This window comes from Diceros bicornis, chromosome 39 (genome assembly GCF_020826845.1).
Source record: "Diceros bicornis minor isolate mBicDic1 chromosome 39, mDicBic1.mat.cur, whole genome shotgun sequence".
Taxonomy (NCBI): Eukaryota; Metazoa; Chordata; class Mammalia; order Perissodactyla; family Rhinocerotidae; genus Diceros; species Diceros bicornis.
In genome coordinates, this window is record NC_080778.1 from 14,286,904 (window position 1) to 14,305,837 (window position 18,934).

The 18,934-nt window shown below is 43.6% G+C and overlaps 1 protein-coding gene across 1 annotated transcript in view; it reads right to left on the minus strand.

Moving 5' to 3' along the window:
• Window positions 1-12,756: 12,756 nt before the first annotated feature.
• Window positions 12,757-18,934, minus strand: part of SCAF8 (SR-related CTD associated factor 8) — a 180,500-nt gene continuing 174,322 nt past the window's right edge. The window contains exon 22 of the mRNA XM_058534103.1: window positions 12,757-12,775. The gene's annotated coding sequence lies outside the window, so the exon portion shown is untranslated. The remainder of the gene's footprint in view (window positions 12,776-18,934) is intronic.

The window sequence follows — 18,934 nt, forward strand, 5'->3', positions numbered from 1 at the left end:
GACAGATGAGGTTCTCCCTGATGGAGGATGCGTGCAGAAGTCCAGACGGATCTTTTTTAAACGTGAGGAGGAGGAAGGGCATAGAATGCCCACCAACCTCACATCTGAGGATGGGGAGCAAGCCTACAACACTCAGTCACGCCTCTTCACACAAAACAAGGGCAGAGGCTGTTGATGTCTTCTCTGAGGAAAGAAAAGTTTGCATATTTTTTATGGTGACTCATCTCTAAACTTTAATTAAAAATCTATTCAAATCATGTGAAATGAACAAGCATTGAGCAAAGCGACCTCATGATAGAGTTCTCTCCTGAATATAAAATGGATTAGGAAGATATACAGACTCTTTTTTTTCCCTTAAATGCAAGATCTAGGTAGAAGCTCGTATATCCAGGTCACCTGTTAGTTTAAAATATTTAAGTCATATTGACAGAGCAAGGAGAATTTTTGAAACACGATAACCCTTTCATGAGCTTTATCATTAAAAACATTCCAAAATGATTAAGGGAAAAATTAGTTTGAAATATTCTTTTTAAAGGAAGTTTCTTCACCTATCATGCTCTGAAGGTTTACTGTCATCCTCTGAAAGTTCTTTACAAAAATAGGAAATGAACCAGTATACATTTATTATCTGGGATATACTAGATGTTATAAAATGATCATAAGCATCTGTGTTGCTAGAGATTCAGAAATTCCACGTGTTTTACCTTGTTCCCAGGAAATATTATTATGGATGACGGGAAAGGCTAAAATATACAACACAGCTATGGGTTTCTTTTACTCATGTGGACAAGCATGATAGGATTTGTCTTTCAAAAACTTAGGTTTGAAATTTAAGCAATTAGGGTTCAAAAAACACCTAGTTTTCTTTTTTTAGTCTTTATGTTTTAAAAATATTTTCTACATCATCCTTTCGGGAGGATTTGCCTAGAATTGAAAAGGGTGTCAATGGACTATTCTGGGTAAAATGTACTGATTTTAGTAGAGGGAAAGCCCTGTGAGGTCAAGGTGTTGGTACATTTCCACATCCTCAACACGCAGCCCTGTCCTGGAATATACTGGACACTCCTCAGTGTTCAATAACTGAATGAATGACTTAGATGATGAATTTAATCACTATCATTAGAAAGAAGAACATTATTCCATAGCAGGAGGAAGAAAAGAGAAAATAATGAAAATTAGAGTCTGAGGCATAATTTACTTAGGACATATTTCTGTTGTGCTATTCCTGTTTCTTCTTTCTCTCTGCCCTTAATCTCCTTGTGGCCAAGTTTGTGTAGTATGTGGGAGGCTGGCGTGGACAGGAATGGACAAAGGTACTAGCCACCATTGCAGGTACCTGCTTTACTGAAAAAAGTGCTTAAAGGTCATTAAGTCCAACCCCTCACTTTGCAGAGGAGGAAAGTGAGAAATCAACTGACTTGACTAAGGTCCTTGGCACAGCCAGCTGAACATAAGCGATATCTTATCATTCTTTATTGCTTGGGGGGGGAGGGGCTATGTGATGCCAAATGGAACTTATCATAAAGACTTGCCTGATATCAGCACCACCCCACCTCCCCAAACACTGGATTGGGTTTGTTTGGTTTCACCAATTGATTGATTGCTTTTGCATTGATTTTGACAAAACATCCCAAAAATAATGTTCTTAAATTTTACTTTGCACAAAAATGACCAGGGTACTGCCTGTTAGAAATGCAAATTTCTGACCCCAACACCTGAGATTCTAATTCTGCAGATCTGGAGTGAGGCTGAAGAGTCTAAATTTTTACCAACACACCCAGGTGACTTGGATGCAGAAACTGCCCTGAGAAACCCTGTTCTAAAGTATCTTAGCTCAGCCAAGGCTTGCCTCCTGGCAACATGCATGGACGGCTCCACTGACTGCTTGCGGAGTTGGTGAAATGAAATTTGACATGTGGGAGTAACGTGCATATATCATGCTTTGAAGAATACTGCTATATCGTCACTATTAGAGATATATATTCAATTATATATAATTCTATGCTGGTGACAAGTGCTGTATTCAAAATCATTTATTTTCCTGAACTAATTGACACTTTGTGAAAGTCAAGATCACTTCTTGAGACCAGGCTAAATGCCGTACTCTTAACATGATGCAAAGACAAAGGGGCACCACAAAGATTTGAGAAGCTCCACGAGGAAAAGAGACAGGCCGATCTAGTTTTGTTCACAATTGTATCCCTAGCAGCCTACATTTGCTTTGCACATAGTAGGTGAATGATAACCATATGTTCAGAAATTAACCCAATACAAAGGGATATGAAATAGTATGAACATTCGGAAATGCCTCTGCATAAGTAAATACCAAATACGTGTAATTATAAAATTGATTAATCTTTAGAAAAATAACAATTTGTATGTTTAAGAAGGAGTCAACTACCAGTCTGGGAGGAAATGGAAGGCAAGAAATCCAATGCTTGAGAGGAAATTTGATCTTTCTTCCTGGGATCGGTCCATGTTTCTGATTCCCTAAGTTTTCCATTACTCTAAACCATAAGTTTCTGCAAGGCTCAGTGTATTTTAATTAAACCCCAATGATGAACACAGACTTTCCAAACTTCATACTGGTTTATACCATTATGTTTCAAAGCAGGGTTTAAAGAAAACAGCGAGGAGAGGCTCATGTTCGCCAACGCATCAGAAGTTTGCGTTACCCTCGCACAAAACAACCACAGAATAATGGTGTTCAGAATTATCCAGAGTGCATAGAAAGGCAGTTAACAATCATCGTTCCCTGGCCTTCCAGGGTTGGCGTTTTGTTCTTTATTTGCTTGTTTTGTGTCCACAAAGTAAAGCTCTGTCTGGGTGACTCAGGCTATGAAAATGCTTAACTTGGCAGTCGACATGGTATTCCCCATACAGGCCTCAGCAGAAGTCCAGGAGAAACAAGAAGGCTAGCACTCGCATCCCTCCCCTGGTGCCATCTGTAATGGTCAGCGGCCCTTGCCAATAGCCACAGTGGAAGGTGGAGGCTGGAAGGGAAAGCCGTGTCCTAGGCTAAACTCTGCTCAGAGAGGCGGCATTATGAAACCGGATGGGACAGTGGGAGACTTTCTTTCTCTTTCTTCCTTCCCTCCTTCCTTCCCTCCCTCCTTCCTTCCTACCTTCCCTCCTTCTTTCTTTTTTCCTGCCTTCCTTTCATTCTTTTTCTTTCTTTTCTTTTTCTCCCCTCCCCACCCTCCTTCTTTCCCTTTTTTCTTTCTCTCTCTGTGGGTCTCCTGTGAAAATAAAAGGATCAAAATCTCAAAGAAATATTCTACTAGCAGAGATTTCTGTGGAAAGGCATTGGCCTTTTCCCAAGGCTGTCACTCTCTCTGACTCAGCCCTTTGCTTTCAGTGTAAGAAATACAGGTAGCTATTATGAAAAAGTATAAAGAAACAAAGAGAAAATTCAAGAACTAACCCCAACAGGATAGCTGCAATTACACTTTAATCTGAAAAACATCACCTGATGGTAACCTGCACAGTCTGTACAAATTATGTGGGCGTCACCCACAGTACCAGGTAGTATCCTTGGCCACCACATAACACCCAAACAGGCTGGCAAGATAATCTTGGTTCAGGACACTGCATCGTATTATACTTGAAATATATACTATGAAATGACTTTTGGACTCTGAATATGATTATGACATTCACTGAATCTGCCAAGTTTACCAGGTAAATAAGGAAAAAACATGTAGTTTAAATATTAAACAATTCAATTTTTTGGACAGTCCCCCTCTAACGTGGACCAAGAAACCAATTTGCAGTCTGCACATATTCATTTTACAAAGAGTACCTACTCTTTGTACCTTTCAGCTAACAGTCTCGAAGGCCGTTCATCCCAGTTACATCATGGTCCCCGTGGACGCACCTGGGAATTGGATGGCTGCATTGCAGTCACAGGGCCAAAAGTTAAAGTCCAATAGGTGAGTTGATATCTTCATTTCAGTCCACTGTTTTGAAACTCCTAGGTCAGCATTTGCTGGTGAGTTTTAAAGGAGAACTCAAGAATATTTGGAAACAGCCCTAGGCGTGTTACCTTTTCGATGTTTCAAAGTCATTCTGTTCCTGCATGTCAATCATCTCAAATCATCCTCAGCGTCCCAGCTCTGCCATCTGCAAATAGATGCACTGATTTGTGTGGTAGGTAAGTGCCAAGAGCTCATCCTAGGAAATTGTCATCTGAATGATTTATGTGCACGTCCTGAGCCCCATCGGGCACTAAAGAGATGGATGCTTTGCTAATAAATCTCGCATTTGTCAACACTAATTTAAGGTGATCTGAGTTGGCAGTCAAAAGCATACTTCTCAATAAGCAGCCAACTTTTCTTCTATTAAACCTTTAGGAGAATATACTACTAACTTCTGGGAAATACCATTTGCAAGAAGCCGAGCTGGTGCAGGTTTAGGAATTCAGCAGCGTTAAGCTGCCTGCCCCAAACACATTCAGTCCGTGTGTATACATGCGATCAGCAAGTAGATGGTGTCATTGCTCAAAAGGCCTCCACGGTTGTCTCTGCCCAACCACGACCGCTGAGCAGGCCCGGGTGGTCTTGTTGATTATGCCATCCTGGAAGGAGGACCAGGAAGCACGCAGTGACAGAGGACAGGATCAGAGTCTGTGCTCAGAGAAGGACGTGAAATGAAGAAGAAACCTGGACCATGAGCGCTTGGAGATCATGATCCAGTTGAGGAGATAAGATGGGGCCCACCAAAGTGTAAGTTGAGCAGCAGGTGACCATGTACCCAAAGACGGGCCAGAGCTTTGAGGAGGGGGAGATAAACGTGTCGGAGTGAACAGGAAAGGTGGGGAGGAGGCAAGCTAGAGGCCCAGGACTCACAGAGGAGGAGGAAGGGGGTCCCGAATGAGGCATGGGGAGGGACAACGGCTTGAAGCAGAGGTCATGTTGGGACATGGAGTGCCCTGAAGGTCAAGCTGGCAGTTGGCCTGTCCTCTCCCAGAGCACCAAAGTTTTCTGAAGAAGCGAGAAGAAGAAACTAGTGTTTTATAAAGGTTAATACAGAGGCTGTGCTAGGTGGGAAGAGGACGCAGAAGCCTGGCAGTGGACAGAGCTGTTAGGACATCACTGTCACTGTCGAGGTCCATAGTTTCAAAAGATGGGGGTGTGTTCCTGCTTGTGCTCAAGGAGATCCACCAGTGTGAGAAGAAAATGGGAATTCTTACTTGTATTTATTTTTAAAATTATCATCTATTTGAGTGTATATTTACATATTTTAAATGAACATACTAGTTTAATAGAAAATGAATATATTACGGACTGACTTGTGTCCCCCTCCCCCCCCGCCCCACAAATTCATATGTTGAAGCTCTAACCCCCAATGTGACTGTATTTGGAGACAGGGCCTTAAGGAGGTAATAAAGAGTAAATAGGCTCATAAGTGGGGACTTATTTTGATAGCACTGGTATCCTTATAAAAAGAGGAAGAGACACCAGATCTGTCTCTGCACACGCACACAGAAGACGTCATGTGAGGACACAGTGGAAAGGTGGCCGTCTACAAGCCAGGAAGAGAGCCCTCACCAGAAACCAACCTGGATGGCACCTTCTGGCCTCCAGAACTGTGAGAAGCCAAATTTCTGTTCTTTAAGCCACTCAGTCTGTGGCAACCTTAGCAGACTAATACAGTACATAACACGTAAACAATCAAAAATTGGAAGAGTGAATTATACCTCACTTTTACAGTTTTTAAAATTGTTTAAAAACTTTAAAAAATTGAGGAGCACATAGGAACTTATTTTGTTAATGTGCATGATCAAAAGAGTTTTGGGGAAAATGCTCTAGGTGCTAGGGGCCTGACTGGAGATGGCAGTGCATGCTAGAAGCTACTTCAGAGGAAAAATAGAAACTCAGGGAGCCAGTGGATGAAGAAATGAAAGGAAGAGAAGGATGAACATGGTCTCTTGGTTTTTCAGTCTGGGAGAGGGGAGAGAGATCTTTATTCCTGTCAGAGATGAGCATGGCAGAGTCCATCCCACAAGGAGAGTCGGAGAAGCTCAAGGACCACAAGGACTACGGAATTCCTCGTGGAATGCCCTCTGGACGGAAAAAGCACTTGCCAGAGAGGTGAAAGGAAAATGGGGATTTCAGGGGAAGAGAGACTTTTGAGGGGGAGAGGGTGGGCAACAACAGTATCAGAGAGGTCAAGTGGAATGACCCCAAGAAATGCCTTTTGGAATCCCACAAGGAGTCATCGAAGACTTTAAAAAAGTGACTTCAGTGGAGGGGAGAGGGTGGGAGCTGGACCACAGGGGGCTAAGAAGGGACGAATGGAGAGGAAATGAAGGCAGCAGCTTACATTTAAATTTCGACTATTAAAATGTCAGTGTCAAAGAGAGACCTGTAGGGGGTGGGAGGATGTAACTCATAAGCTTTTTCCTTCATCTCAGACCCCAGTGGAATTCCCTATTACAAGTTAAATAGTGTTAAGTGTTAACTGGGGCTGGGGAGGTGGGACATGGGATGGGGGGGTGGTGAGGCAACAATAAGGTGTTCATTCTTGTTCCAGAAACTTCCAGGAAGCTCTGGTTTTGTGTGTGTGACAGAATATAAGATAGCTCACATTTTGTAAAGCGAGAAAGGATAAACAATTCTCATATCAATATACTGATCAGAAGTTTGGAAATTTCTTCCAATTTCACACCTTATTTGATAGTTTAATGTCAGAAGAAGATCTAACAAAAACAATGGGAATAAATGGTGGGAGGAGGTTGGTGTTTATTTGGCATTGATACCAGAATCTCATCCACTAGTAGTTGGACACCCAGGAGACACCATCTCAGTATTTTGGCTTTGCCTGGGTGAAAAATTGTTTACTCTCCATTTCACAAGTGTGCAAATAAATTCAAAGTCACACGCGAGAACTAACTAATGCTTATACAATTCTTTGAGATCCACAGATGAAAGGGGCTATTTAAGCACAGAGTATTATCAGCTAAGGATGGAACACATTGAACAAATCTGACTCTCCCAGAGAATAAGCTCTGTCCTGGGAATAAATTCAGTACTTTTGGAAGCTGCATTAAACATTTTAGGGGAAAAGCAAGAATTACTGATAACTCTTCAGTAGCCAATCTTTCCATTTCTAGAATTATCCTACTAGCTCACATCCTTGGATATTTGTGGACATTGCGCAGACTACCAACATCTGTTTCATAGAATCACTGACTCTCAGGGCTGGAGGGGTCACCTAGGGGGTCACCTAATCCACCCCTTTGCTCATTAAATTCCCTCTGTGATATATACACCAATGGCCGCCCAACCCATGCTTGATTCCTCCAGCAGGGCACTCATTACCACCCGTTCTCACTTTCTTCTGTCTAAAGATAGTTTTAAAAGTCCTTTTTACCATATTTTGCATCTTTACAAGCTAAGGCCCATTTCAGGCTTCTGCTGTCCTAAATATCTTCTCATGTTCATAAACTTTGGTTATTCACTCTTCTCTTTGTATATTTTTGCACATTCTTTTCAAATCTGATCCCACTGGTGAGTCCCTAGATTTTCTGCAATAATGACTTAAAATTCTTTGTGTAAATGTGTACACACTCACCCAATGGTTTCTGTGCACAGTGACTTGTCTAAACTCAAAAAATAAAACCTGACGTGACCGTAGGGTCATATGGCTAGTATATTATGCCTTGGCTGAGAGAGGGGAAGAAGGGTGAAGTACAAAGAGAAACATTCAGAAACTACTCAAGATGTGCCTTTGGACGGTCTCTTCCCATACTTGGACTCTCCATGTGGACAAGCAATGTGTGTTTGAGGAGAGTCTTTTGCAAACCCTTAAGTATGTACGTGTATGCTTGGGGGCGAGGGGTTGCAGGCAAGTGTGTGCGTGCGTGTGCATATGTGTGTGTGTACGTGGCGCTGCCTGTAGGGCAAGGTAGGGTGGCACTTGCTTGCTTATTCTCCCTTGGCTCAGATGTTCAGGTAAGGGGAAAAGTACAGGTGGGGCTGGAGTAGGGTATGTACCCAACACACAAGTGGGGAGCTACTCCTAGGGGCACACACTTCAATTCTCACTCAAAGTTCAAAGAGGTAACAAAGGGTATGTGTGCCCACAGTGTGAGTTTCACACACATGAAAATATACGCCCAAGTGTTTACCCTCTAGAATTTTATGGTGCAAACTAGGAAGTGATCCTCATAACACGGCAATAAAACATCAAATGTTTGAGCTACAGTCTCGCAGCAGGCATGGGAAAATGGTTTATCTTGGACCCATGGGCAGCCATTAATACAATGAGGAAGTTAAAGAAGGAGGAACCATCCAAACGAAAGTTTCAAGTTCACAGAGAATTTTTCTTCTTGTCCAAACACAACAGAGTCTCACAAATGCCAGACAGTGGGCGCAGGCTGCGAAATTCCACAGAAATAGAATTCTCTTGACATGAGATCTTCCTATGTGGGAGCCTCAGTTCACGAGTTTCCACCTCAAATTTATCTGTGGAGGGTCATATAGGAAGCAGCTGAGGGGAGCACCTAACACTAGAGCACTTCACAGAAAGAATGCAAAACTGACTATCTCACCTCGCCTGAAACCAGTCCTTTTTTATGCATTTGACAAAGAACTAACTCTCCAAGAAGACCATGTCAGACTAACCAGATATTTAACTTTAATGTTCATATAAAAATTCAATGGATTGTTTACCAATAACAAGTTTTAAAGGAGCTCTTTCAAAAATAGAAATTCAGGCAAAGTATTCCCCCCCAAATTAGTGAAAAGGAGGCACACCCTTCTCAACCTACCTCAAAAATCAACCTGTTTTGGGGAAAGTAGTTATATGCTTTCTACTCAAAAAATTATAGAGAATAATCCGATATAGTTTCACAAAAATTGTTTGCAGCTGTTGCTAACAAAATGGTCCCACAAACACAGTGTTATGTTTCAAGCTGACAGAAAGTGACTATCCAAGGATAGGATGTGTCTGCACTGATGGCTCTCTTCTCCCGGTCCCCATGGCACTTACTCTGCCTTTGACCATTATAATTACTATAATTAGAGTTTTTGTGCCTGGCTACACTCTACCTCCAACCTTCCCTCTCACTGTGAAGGTCTTGGAGGAGGGGGGTACCTTCCTCACCTTTTGATTCCCCTGGAACCCTAGCCGGTGCCTTAAAGAGAGCAGGTCTTCCATGAACGTGTAGTGAGGCTGTGGGAAATACGGTTAGATGTGGTAGGTTGGGGTCAGGATATACGGGGCTCTGGAATCTGGGCAGAAGAACCTGGACTTGATCCATCATCGGCCAGAAGGAGCCACTTAAATGTTCTGAGCAGAGGGTGAGATGAAAAATTGCACTTCAGTCCAGCAGTGGGGCACCAGAGCGGAAGCTGTTGCCAGAGGCAACAAGCACAGAGATTAGGGGCAAATCTAAACTGTTCTGAAAGAAAAGCAGAACTTGGGGACACTTTCCAAAGGATGGTGGACATGAATGTGTCAAAGTTGGCTCTAGTTTGTGAGATCAGATGACTGAAAGAGATGCCCTCCTAACAGACACTGGGGTGAGGACGTGGGGGAAATAAGGCCGCTGTGGGTCATGTTGAGTCTGAAGAGATCCCTAAGCCCAAATGGCTAGACAGTAACTATGACTCAGAGAGGAGTCAGGCTAGATTCAAATCTGGATATCACTCTCTCAGTGACTTCTCTGAAAAGAGAAAATGTATCACTAGAAGAACAGGAGGGCTCCTGGACACGCCCCAGATCCGCTCGTTGGGGTGTAGGGGAGGGGGTCCTGCCAAGGGCATCCGAAGGATCCGCCAGGAGCTAAGGGAACCAGGCCAGGATCCATCAGGTGATGCCAAGGGAGAGCTTCCTGAAGAAGAGGGGGCAGGGAGGGGGGCGGTGGGACATCAGCAGCGACAGCCTTGGAAGAAAGGAAAAGGAGAATGAGCCCTCAAGAAAGACATGGCAGCTTTTTTCAAGGAGGTCATTCACGGCCAGTAAAACACTTCAGTGAGTGGTGGAGCAGAGGCCAGGCTGCAGAGTACAGATTAAGAGGAAAGAAAGTATGAAGACACCCAGCAGCGGCTGCGGGCTGCACTTGAGGAGGCTGTTTGGGAGCCACAGGAAGGAGCAGATTAAGAAAGGTTCTAATGACCCTTAATCCTGAGCATGTTCAGCAAAGCTCCATATGTGAATAGGCCCCCCAACTCCCTTCTCCAGGAGACAGGTCCATACATCCCAGATTTAAATGGCCCAGATTGCTGGATATGTGGTTCCTCTACGGCCAAAGCCCCTCCGAGCCCAGAGAAAGACCTGTCTTGAGAGTGTCTGCTGGCTGGTGAGCACGTGGAGAGGCCACAGGACACCATGGAGCGTTTCCTGGAACTCGGAGCGCTGGTGCTGGTTTCAAGGCGGCAGCTACTTGTGCTGCAGGTAGGGACCGTGTACAGAGGGCAGATGGCCTGTAGGCTCCCAGGGCAAGTGCACACAGCGGCCACATCAAAGGGACGGGGCGGCAGGACTGGGACTTCCTTGCTCTTCCCCATGAGTGGCCCACAACTTTGGGATGTCACAACTGGGTCCAACAGAATCTGCGCACTTCTGTCGAGAACACCCGTGAGTCAGCCAAGGCGCACCGACTCTGACATCTCCTGAGTGAGAGGTTCAGGCTCAGAGGCTCCTTCCCCAGCACATCTTCACACTGGAGAAAGTTGGAGGGATCCCTCCCCATGTCGTCACATGGCACGGATACTGTAGAGGTGCAGGAATGGGAGGTGCTATAGTCTGAACATTCACGTCCCCCCCAAATTCATAACTAACCCCTGAGGTGATGGTATTAGGAGCGAAGCCTTTGGGAGGTGATTAGGCCATGAGGGTGGAGACCTCATCACTGAGATCAGTGCCTTTATAAAAGAGGCCCCAGAGAGCCCCCTTGCCCCTTCCACCGTGTGACGACACAGCAGGAAGGCACCATCTACAAGGAGGGCTGCTCTCAGCAGACACTGAATCTGCCGGTGCCATGATCTTGGACTCCTCAGTCTCTAGAACCATGAGAAATAAAAATCTGTGGCTTATAAGCCACCCAGTTTATGGCATTTTTGTTATAGCAACCCAAAAGAACTAAGAGAGGAATCTGTAAGGAATCTGTAAGGTAGCCAGATCTTTGGAGGCCTCCAAAAGGCTGATAACCTTAGAAGCATCTAGAATCAAAGCAGTGGTGATTCCTTCCTGGCCGGGTCATTCTACTATATAATGAGGAATAACTGAAGAAACCCCTAAGGTTTCATCAAATATTATATTTGCATTCAACTTTCTTCAGCAAAACATTCTAAAATTTCCAGAAAATATCCATTCGCCACAAATCATTGCTGCAATTTGCATGGCTCTGATCTTCAAGGGAAAAATGCGTGGTTTCACTGAACTCAATCTTCAGTGTGAGGAGCACTAGTACTGGAAAACACTCACCTAGCTCTTAGCACGCGCCTGGCACTGTCTCTGGTGCTTCATACTCATTGACGCACTAAACACACACAACCTTGTGATGTAGGTATTTTTATTACCCCCATTTTATAGAGGAGGAAAGTGAGATAGGAGAGACAGAGTCCAAGATAACGCAATCAGTTAGTGATAGCACTGGGATTTGAACCCAGGTAGTAAGGCTCCATGGTCTGTGCCCTTGACCACTGTGCTGTACTGCCTGGAGAATGAGGAAGGCCCTGACCTAGAAGTGTGCTCAGTCCAGCAGGAGGGAGAGAAAAGTACAAATGTAATATGGACATGACGTGGTGAGTGTAGGGCCGGAGGTGTGTGCCAGGACCACGGGCACGTGGGGGAGGCCTGCAGCAGGTACAGTGGGTCCCAGAAAGGCTGCCCAGAGGGGCTGACATATGAGTGAGTCTTGCAAGGTAGACAGGGGAAGAAGGGGCTGGATATCACAGCAGACAAAGAACAGCAAGAGCAAAGACACAGAGGGACCCAACAGATGACGGGTCCAAGGGTGAGGAAGGGGCATTAAGACATGAGGCTAACGAGGGGGGTGGGAAGGGGCCACAGAGGCTCTGAAAGCCAGGCTGGGAGGCTGGATGTAATCCTGCAGGAGATGGGAGCCATGCAGGGGCATTTCTAGGGGATGGACGTGGTTGGACATGCATCTTATTTTCGGTGGAAGGTGGTGAAACTAGGGTAGGGCATGGAGACCGATCAGAAGGTTAACAATGGGCGAAAAATGACCAACTGAGAACAAATGAGATAGAAAAAGACCATTCCTAACACTAACTTCTTTCTCCCTCTACACAAGCACCAAGTGCCAGCCCCTGCATCGCCCAGAAGCTGAATGTATGTTCATCTTGACAGCAACAAAGGTAAGGGAGTCCTTTTTGAAACTTTTTAGTGGGAGCGTAGCCTTTCAAGGTGAGGCACTTATTACCTGATTTTCTTTTCCTTCAGACTCTCTGCGGGGGGCAGTGCCGAGGAGCAAAGGAGAAGCTTTTGTATTGTGGAGCTAGTGGCAGAGAACTGTGCCAATAACCTCTCCACACCAAGCATTTGACTTCTCCTAGACATCTGAAAAAATCTTGAGTTTAAAGCCAAGGCAGTTAGAGAGGCCCAAGGCAGGTGAGACGTTCCTAAGCACCCTGCTAATTTCAGGACAGCCTGCTCATTAAGAACTTGTGAAGACGTGCAGGTACCAGCAGACAGTACATGGAACTCATACTGACCTTCTTAAATGTAATCCAGAGAGCTGAAGAGGAAAGACTTCACATTCTGCCCCACCGAGAAGCCCCATTATCTTCTGAGTCATTCTGTTCTAGAAGAAAACAACAAGTAAGCTCATTAATTACTCTTGTGAATTATCAACTCACACCACATTAAACAAAAAGCTCACATTTCATGGACAAGATGAAGTATAATGCAGAACAAACTACTGTGATAATTCATGCAAAAGCCTGATTTTTTTTTTTTTTTTTGGTGAGGAAGATTAGCCCTGGGCTAACATCCGTTGCCAATCCTCCCCTTTTTGCTGAGGAAGATTGGCCCTGGGCTAACATCCATTGCCAATCCTCCCCTTTTTGCTGAGGAAGATTGGCCCTGGGCTAACATCCGTGCCCATCTTCTTCTACTTTATATGTTGGAGGCCTGCCACAGCCGGGCTTGATAAGTGGTGTGTAGGTCCGCACCCGGGATCCGAACCTGCGAACCCCAGGCCGCTGAAGCAAAGCGTGCAAATTTAAACCACTATGCCACCAGGCCAGCCCCAAAAACCTGATTTTTGAAGTTTAATTTATACAGGTAACAGATAACTTGACTCTCTATTTTGGCTCTCAGGTCAGCTAAAGCCCATCATTTAACGCTTCTAACTGAGGGAACCAAGACATAGTTATAGAGAGAAGAGTTTTAGGCACTGTATTTGATTCAGACTCTGCAGCTGAGGCATGTTTTTATGAGAATGTTCTCTCCTCATTGGTTAATATGCTCCAGTGAATGTAAAATGCAAGACTCCAAAGTTCATATTTGGGATCACAGAATTGAGATGGGTGAGATTCCCCTTTTCCTAGATGAAGAAATGAGATCCAGAGAGGCTGCCCTGCCCACAATCGGTTACTGGCAGAATTAGAAGTTCACCAACCAGTGCTCTTTCTGCTACATCAGACTTAATTTAGGTGTCATGGTTCTGAAATAATAGCTCTTATGAAGACTTTTGATTCACAAAACACTCTAAATTTCATGCTGATTTTATAATCTTTTTAAATTTGGAAGTAATTTTCATTTTTGCAAAGAAATGCTAATAATAAGCTCAAGTCTCTACTTTTCAGGGAGAAACAAGTCCCACCAGGGTATGACAAAAAGAACTCTCTCCCATGACCTTCCCATATTTTTAGCCTGTCCCTGAAGGGCAATATGTCCCTGGCTCCATGACATCTTGTGAAGTCTTAAAGTACTTGAGCTGGCTGAGGCCTTAGGCTAATGGAGTTCAAACCTCTCATTACACTTAAAAAACTGCAGTGCAGTCCAATGGTCAATTAACAGGAGAGCTAGATCAAAAAACTCGAAAGACAACTCGTATGTTAATCGAACACCTGTTGGTGCCAGGCCCTGTGTTCTCTGCTTTAAATACATGATCTCATGCAGTTCTCACAACTGCCCCATAAGGTATGCATGGGCACGGAGACTCACGCTGAGTTCTTTGGTTTAACAAATATTTAACTATCTGCTACACATCAGGCACTAAGGTAGGTGCTGAGTATACCAAGAAGAAATAGACACACTTCACTTCCTGCCCACAGTGAGGTCAGTCTAACAGGGATGGGGGAGGGGAATGAGGCAATTTAATTAGCACTGTGTTGTTCAAACAGCAGCTCATTACAAGCTCATGAAATTAATTCAGTGGGTCTTGACCAGCATGAAAAATAAATGAATGAACAAATAAAGTAGAACAGAATAGCATAAAATGGAAAAATATCAGTGTGCATTCAGTAAAGGTAAGAAAACTCACATGGGTATATGTCTATATAACTGTATCAACCATATATAAGTCTGTGTGCACTGTTTGCAATGTATAACATATGTTCTTTTGTAGGTCATGGTGAAAAAAAGTGTGAAAGCTCTCAAGTTATACAACAAAGTGACAGGTGTTCTATTAGAAGTTCACACAAAATGGCGAGAGCGGGGCCGGCCCCGTGGCTTAGCAGTTAAGTGCACGCGCTCCGCTGCTGGCGGCCTGGGTTCGGATCCCAGGCGTGCACCAATGCACCGCTTCTCCGGCCATGCTGAGGCCGCGTCCCGCATACAGCAACTAGAGGGATGCGCAGCTATGACATACAACTATCTACTGGGACTTTGGGGGGAAAAAAATAAATAAATAAACAAAATGGCGAGAGCAAAGAGGAGTGAGTGTCTGCCTGCCGATCAGTTAGCACCTAGCTCCAGAGTGAGCTGGGTACAATTTTGATTTCTCACCAAGGAGAAGTCTCTTAAGGATGGGATGCCAAAATCTGACGCTCAGAGCTAGGAAGAGCTTGAGAAGGAGTGGTATGAAGTTTCAGGGACTAGAGAGGAAAACAGAGTGGAGGTTCCTTCTCCTGTAGCCTGGGAAGGAGGGTGGGCACCTATGAAGTCATGAGAAGGCACAACAACACTAGTTCTGTGTTTGCATGATGAAGCCAGGCTCCAGAAGAGAGATTAAACCTCAAGAAGATGGAACCCGAATCCAACCCTAATTGCTAGAACTGTGGGAGCTTCTGGAAGGTCTATAAGCACCAGCTAGGTCTGGAACCAATTCCCACTATCCCACTATTGAGAGAGTGCAGAGAGCCTGTGGAGTCTGGAAGACAGGAGATAGGAAGCCAGGTCCTTTAAACGATCTTAATGTTCACATCAGCAGCTCCTTTGGGATGATAGATTACTGCAATCTCTCTTATCAGGATATGATAGTTATTAAATTTTCTACTCTTTTAATAAAACTTCCTTCAGGCATATTCTGGATACTATCTGTACAGGTCAAGGATTTGTGACAATCCACTAGACTTCCATGTGGAGATATTTTCTCGGGTTTCTGAGTAAGGATTCAAGGCAAGAGAAAAAAGATCTTCCTACAGAGTAATGTGAGTCACTCATGTTGTAAGTCTCCCTGACTTGCGGTGTAAGTGACCATACAATAAGGAGTAACTCAGGGGACAGTCAAAAATTCATTATGTTATTTTGGTGGCTTGGTTATTGTGTATTTATCTTTTATCAAGCAACATGAGATGATCTCAAGATTAATTATCATATCTGTTATTTAATCTATAATTTTTCCTTGTCCAGATTTATGATGATAATGACAAGAATTGGGTACTATAGAAAAATAAATAGCCCTAGAAATGTATAGAAAAATAATGACCAAATGTTTATATTTTAAGTTTCTTTACCCATCAAATAACAAATAACAAAGTCTTTAATAAATTCCCCTTCACTACAGGTTATGGCTAAGGAGAGAACTAGCATATGCTGAAAGCAGGAGAAATAATTAGGGTATAATTTTTTTATTCTATTAAGAAACAAATGAAATAGTTCATGTGAAAGTGTTTCATGAACCAAAAGGTTCTCTGCAAGTATTCACCATTTTAGTTATTGTTATCAATGCCAATAAATTATTATCAAGTAAAAAATTAAAAGTATTAGTGCCCACAAGTAAGTGACATTGTATTTGATGTTTCCTGAACATTAGTTTTCCACACTCTGTATTTTTAAACCAAGGACTCAGGTTTAACTAGCATCTTCAAGGATTAACATCAATAAGGCAGAGAATTTAATAAATAATTGTTCTGCACAACAGAAGTGCCAATGGACCTTGATTAGTAAATTGGTTCTATTATCTTCATTGTACAGATGACGAAGCAGGAGCAGAGATGCTCAGTGATTTGGCCAGTGTCACACAGTGGCGGAACCAGAATAGAGAATCAGACCACTGTGCCACCAGAGCCTCTGCACTTTAACTTCTAACCTTGCTCAAGATTTTGGTTGGTTGTTTGCTTTTTCTTATAGAGCCATAAGCTCTTTTCTAATCTTTGTCCAGAATATAGATGATTATATGTAATATAATCATATATTATTATATTATATTATAATATTATTATATATTATTGTCACAAAATCAACAGTATTACAGAAGGAAAAGCTTGCCCTGACCATCAGCAAGGCAAGTTCATCCTTTCTATTGCTAGTCTAGATTTAAAAGGAAGTTTTTTTGACTTCTTAGCCTTTTAAGTTATATCTATTTTTAGGTTTTACCATGTGTCAATTAAAATGAGGTGTTACCACCTTGTTTTCAGAAAAGAAAAATCTCAAAATAAGAGGTAAGACAAGGAAAGGTAACTAAAGTGAATGTGTTGCTGGTAGCATTTAACTTACATACTTTTAAGTTCTACTTAAAGGTTGTTCAACAGATAAATTATAGGGGGTAGAGGAAGTATCTACAGTTTAAAAAAGTATTGGGCCAGCCCCGTGGCTTAGCGGTTAAGTGCGTGCACTCCGCTACTGGTGGCCCGGGTTCGGATCCCGGGCGCGCACCGACGCACCGCTTGTCCGGCCATGCTGAGGCCACGTCCCACATACAACAACTAGAAGGATGTGCAACTATGACATACAACTATCTACTGGGGCTTTGGGGAAAGAAAAAGGAGGAGGATTGGCAATAGATGTTAGCTCAGAGCCGGTCTTCCTCAGCAAAAAGAGGAGGATTAGCATGGATGTTAGTTCAGGGCTGATCTTCCTCACACACACACAAAAAAAGTATTAAAAGAGATACTCAATATTTTTAAATGGGCAAGATTAAACTTTCAAATCTAGAGGTGCACATATGGATGATAAAACTATTAAAAGGTAAACACAAGAAACAGATTCTTACAGAAGTTCAGAAGTGATTACTCACGGGGGAAGGAGAGTCTGTGACTGGGGTGGGCTAGAGAGAAGGAGCTTCTGGGGGTAGCAGTAAAGATCTATTTCTTGGCTTGGGTGGTGGTCCCCTTGCAGTAATTCATTAAGCCATACACTTGATTTGTGTAGCTTTCTGTATCTGTGGAGTTTTTTTTTTCTTTTGAACTAAAGGGATTTACATAAAGAAATCATTTGTTTGAAATAGGGAACTAACAATACAATGTTCAATTGTTATTTCCAGGTCTAGTAGGACAAAAAGAATGAAAATTAAAGGCCATGGTCCCTTCATTTGTCATACAAAAAGCTGGATTTTGAGGGCCTAGGGCACAGCATATGTTGTGTCAGTCACTGAATGGTCTTAGGTAGTATCTGGTCCCTTTTGTCTAAGAATGTGTTCAAAATGGTTTTGATGGCAAATAAGTCTAACCTATTGTGCCAACAGATGGAGATTTTATTGGCTTTGAAACTAAATTTTAAAATGTATGATATGCAAAATGCACACGTTTTTCAGCTTTCTTTCTTTTTTTTTTTTTTTTTTTGGTGAGGAAGATCAGCCCTGAGCTAACATCTGATGCCAATCCTCCTCTTTTTTTTGCTGAGGAAGATTGGCCCTGAGTTGACAGCCATGCCCATCTTCCTCCACTGTATATGGGATGCTGCCACAGCATGGCTTGACAAGCGGTGCATCAGTCCGCACCCGGGATCCGAATCTGCAAACCCCACGCCACTGAAGCAGAGCACGCACGCTTAACCGTTTGTGCCACCAGGCTGGCCCCTTAGCTTTATTTCTTGCTTCTAGGTTTTAATCAAATTCAGAGCATCTCAAAATTTCCTCCCCCAAGTGGAGAAGTCAAGACAAACCCCAAGTAAACTCTACCAAACAACAAACTAGCAAACGAGGGCCAGCAGTCCCATCTACTGCAGGACACCTGGGTTCGGGCTGACAGCCAGCACTGGTAAAGGCCTCCACTCCACCTCCTGGCCTCACTCCACGGGCAAGAACAAAAAGCATCCTGCAGGGGACACAGGCCGTGGTTACATGATTTCGGTTCTCCTGAGTCTAACTTCGCTCCTTTTTCTGCAGCTGAATAAAATACTTTTCCTTTCTCTGTTTATTTGCATAGAGGGCTGTTTAACACAGGAGCACGAAGAGTGGAGGGAAAGCCACAGCCACGTGGACTGGAAGGATTTCCAATCACAATAAACACGCCCAAAGAGGGAGGAAGATGGTAAGCCATATATTTCCTTTCTAACATTCTTTAAAATAAATGCGCGGCCCCGGAGGAGGCAGCCTGACATGTTTCCACGAGATGGATAAGTGTGGAGAAGGCAGCTCTTTGTACTTTACCTGCCCTATGCCTAGGCCCCATTCCAGACCACAGTTTGGCAAAGGGGTCCCAAGGGCCTGAGTGTCTGGAGATTGTCTACAACACAGTCATCGGGGCGGCTTAGAAATCAACAAGGCTCCCTTCCCTTCCGTTAGCCCTCGGCAGTCTGACATGCAAGAAGATGCTCTTCTCTGACACACCCTGCAGAGCCTCCTGCATCCTCC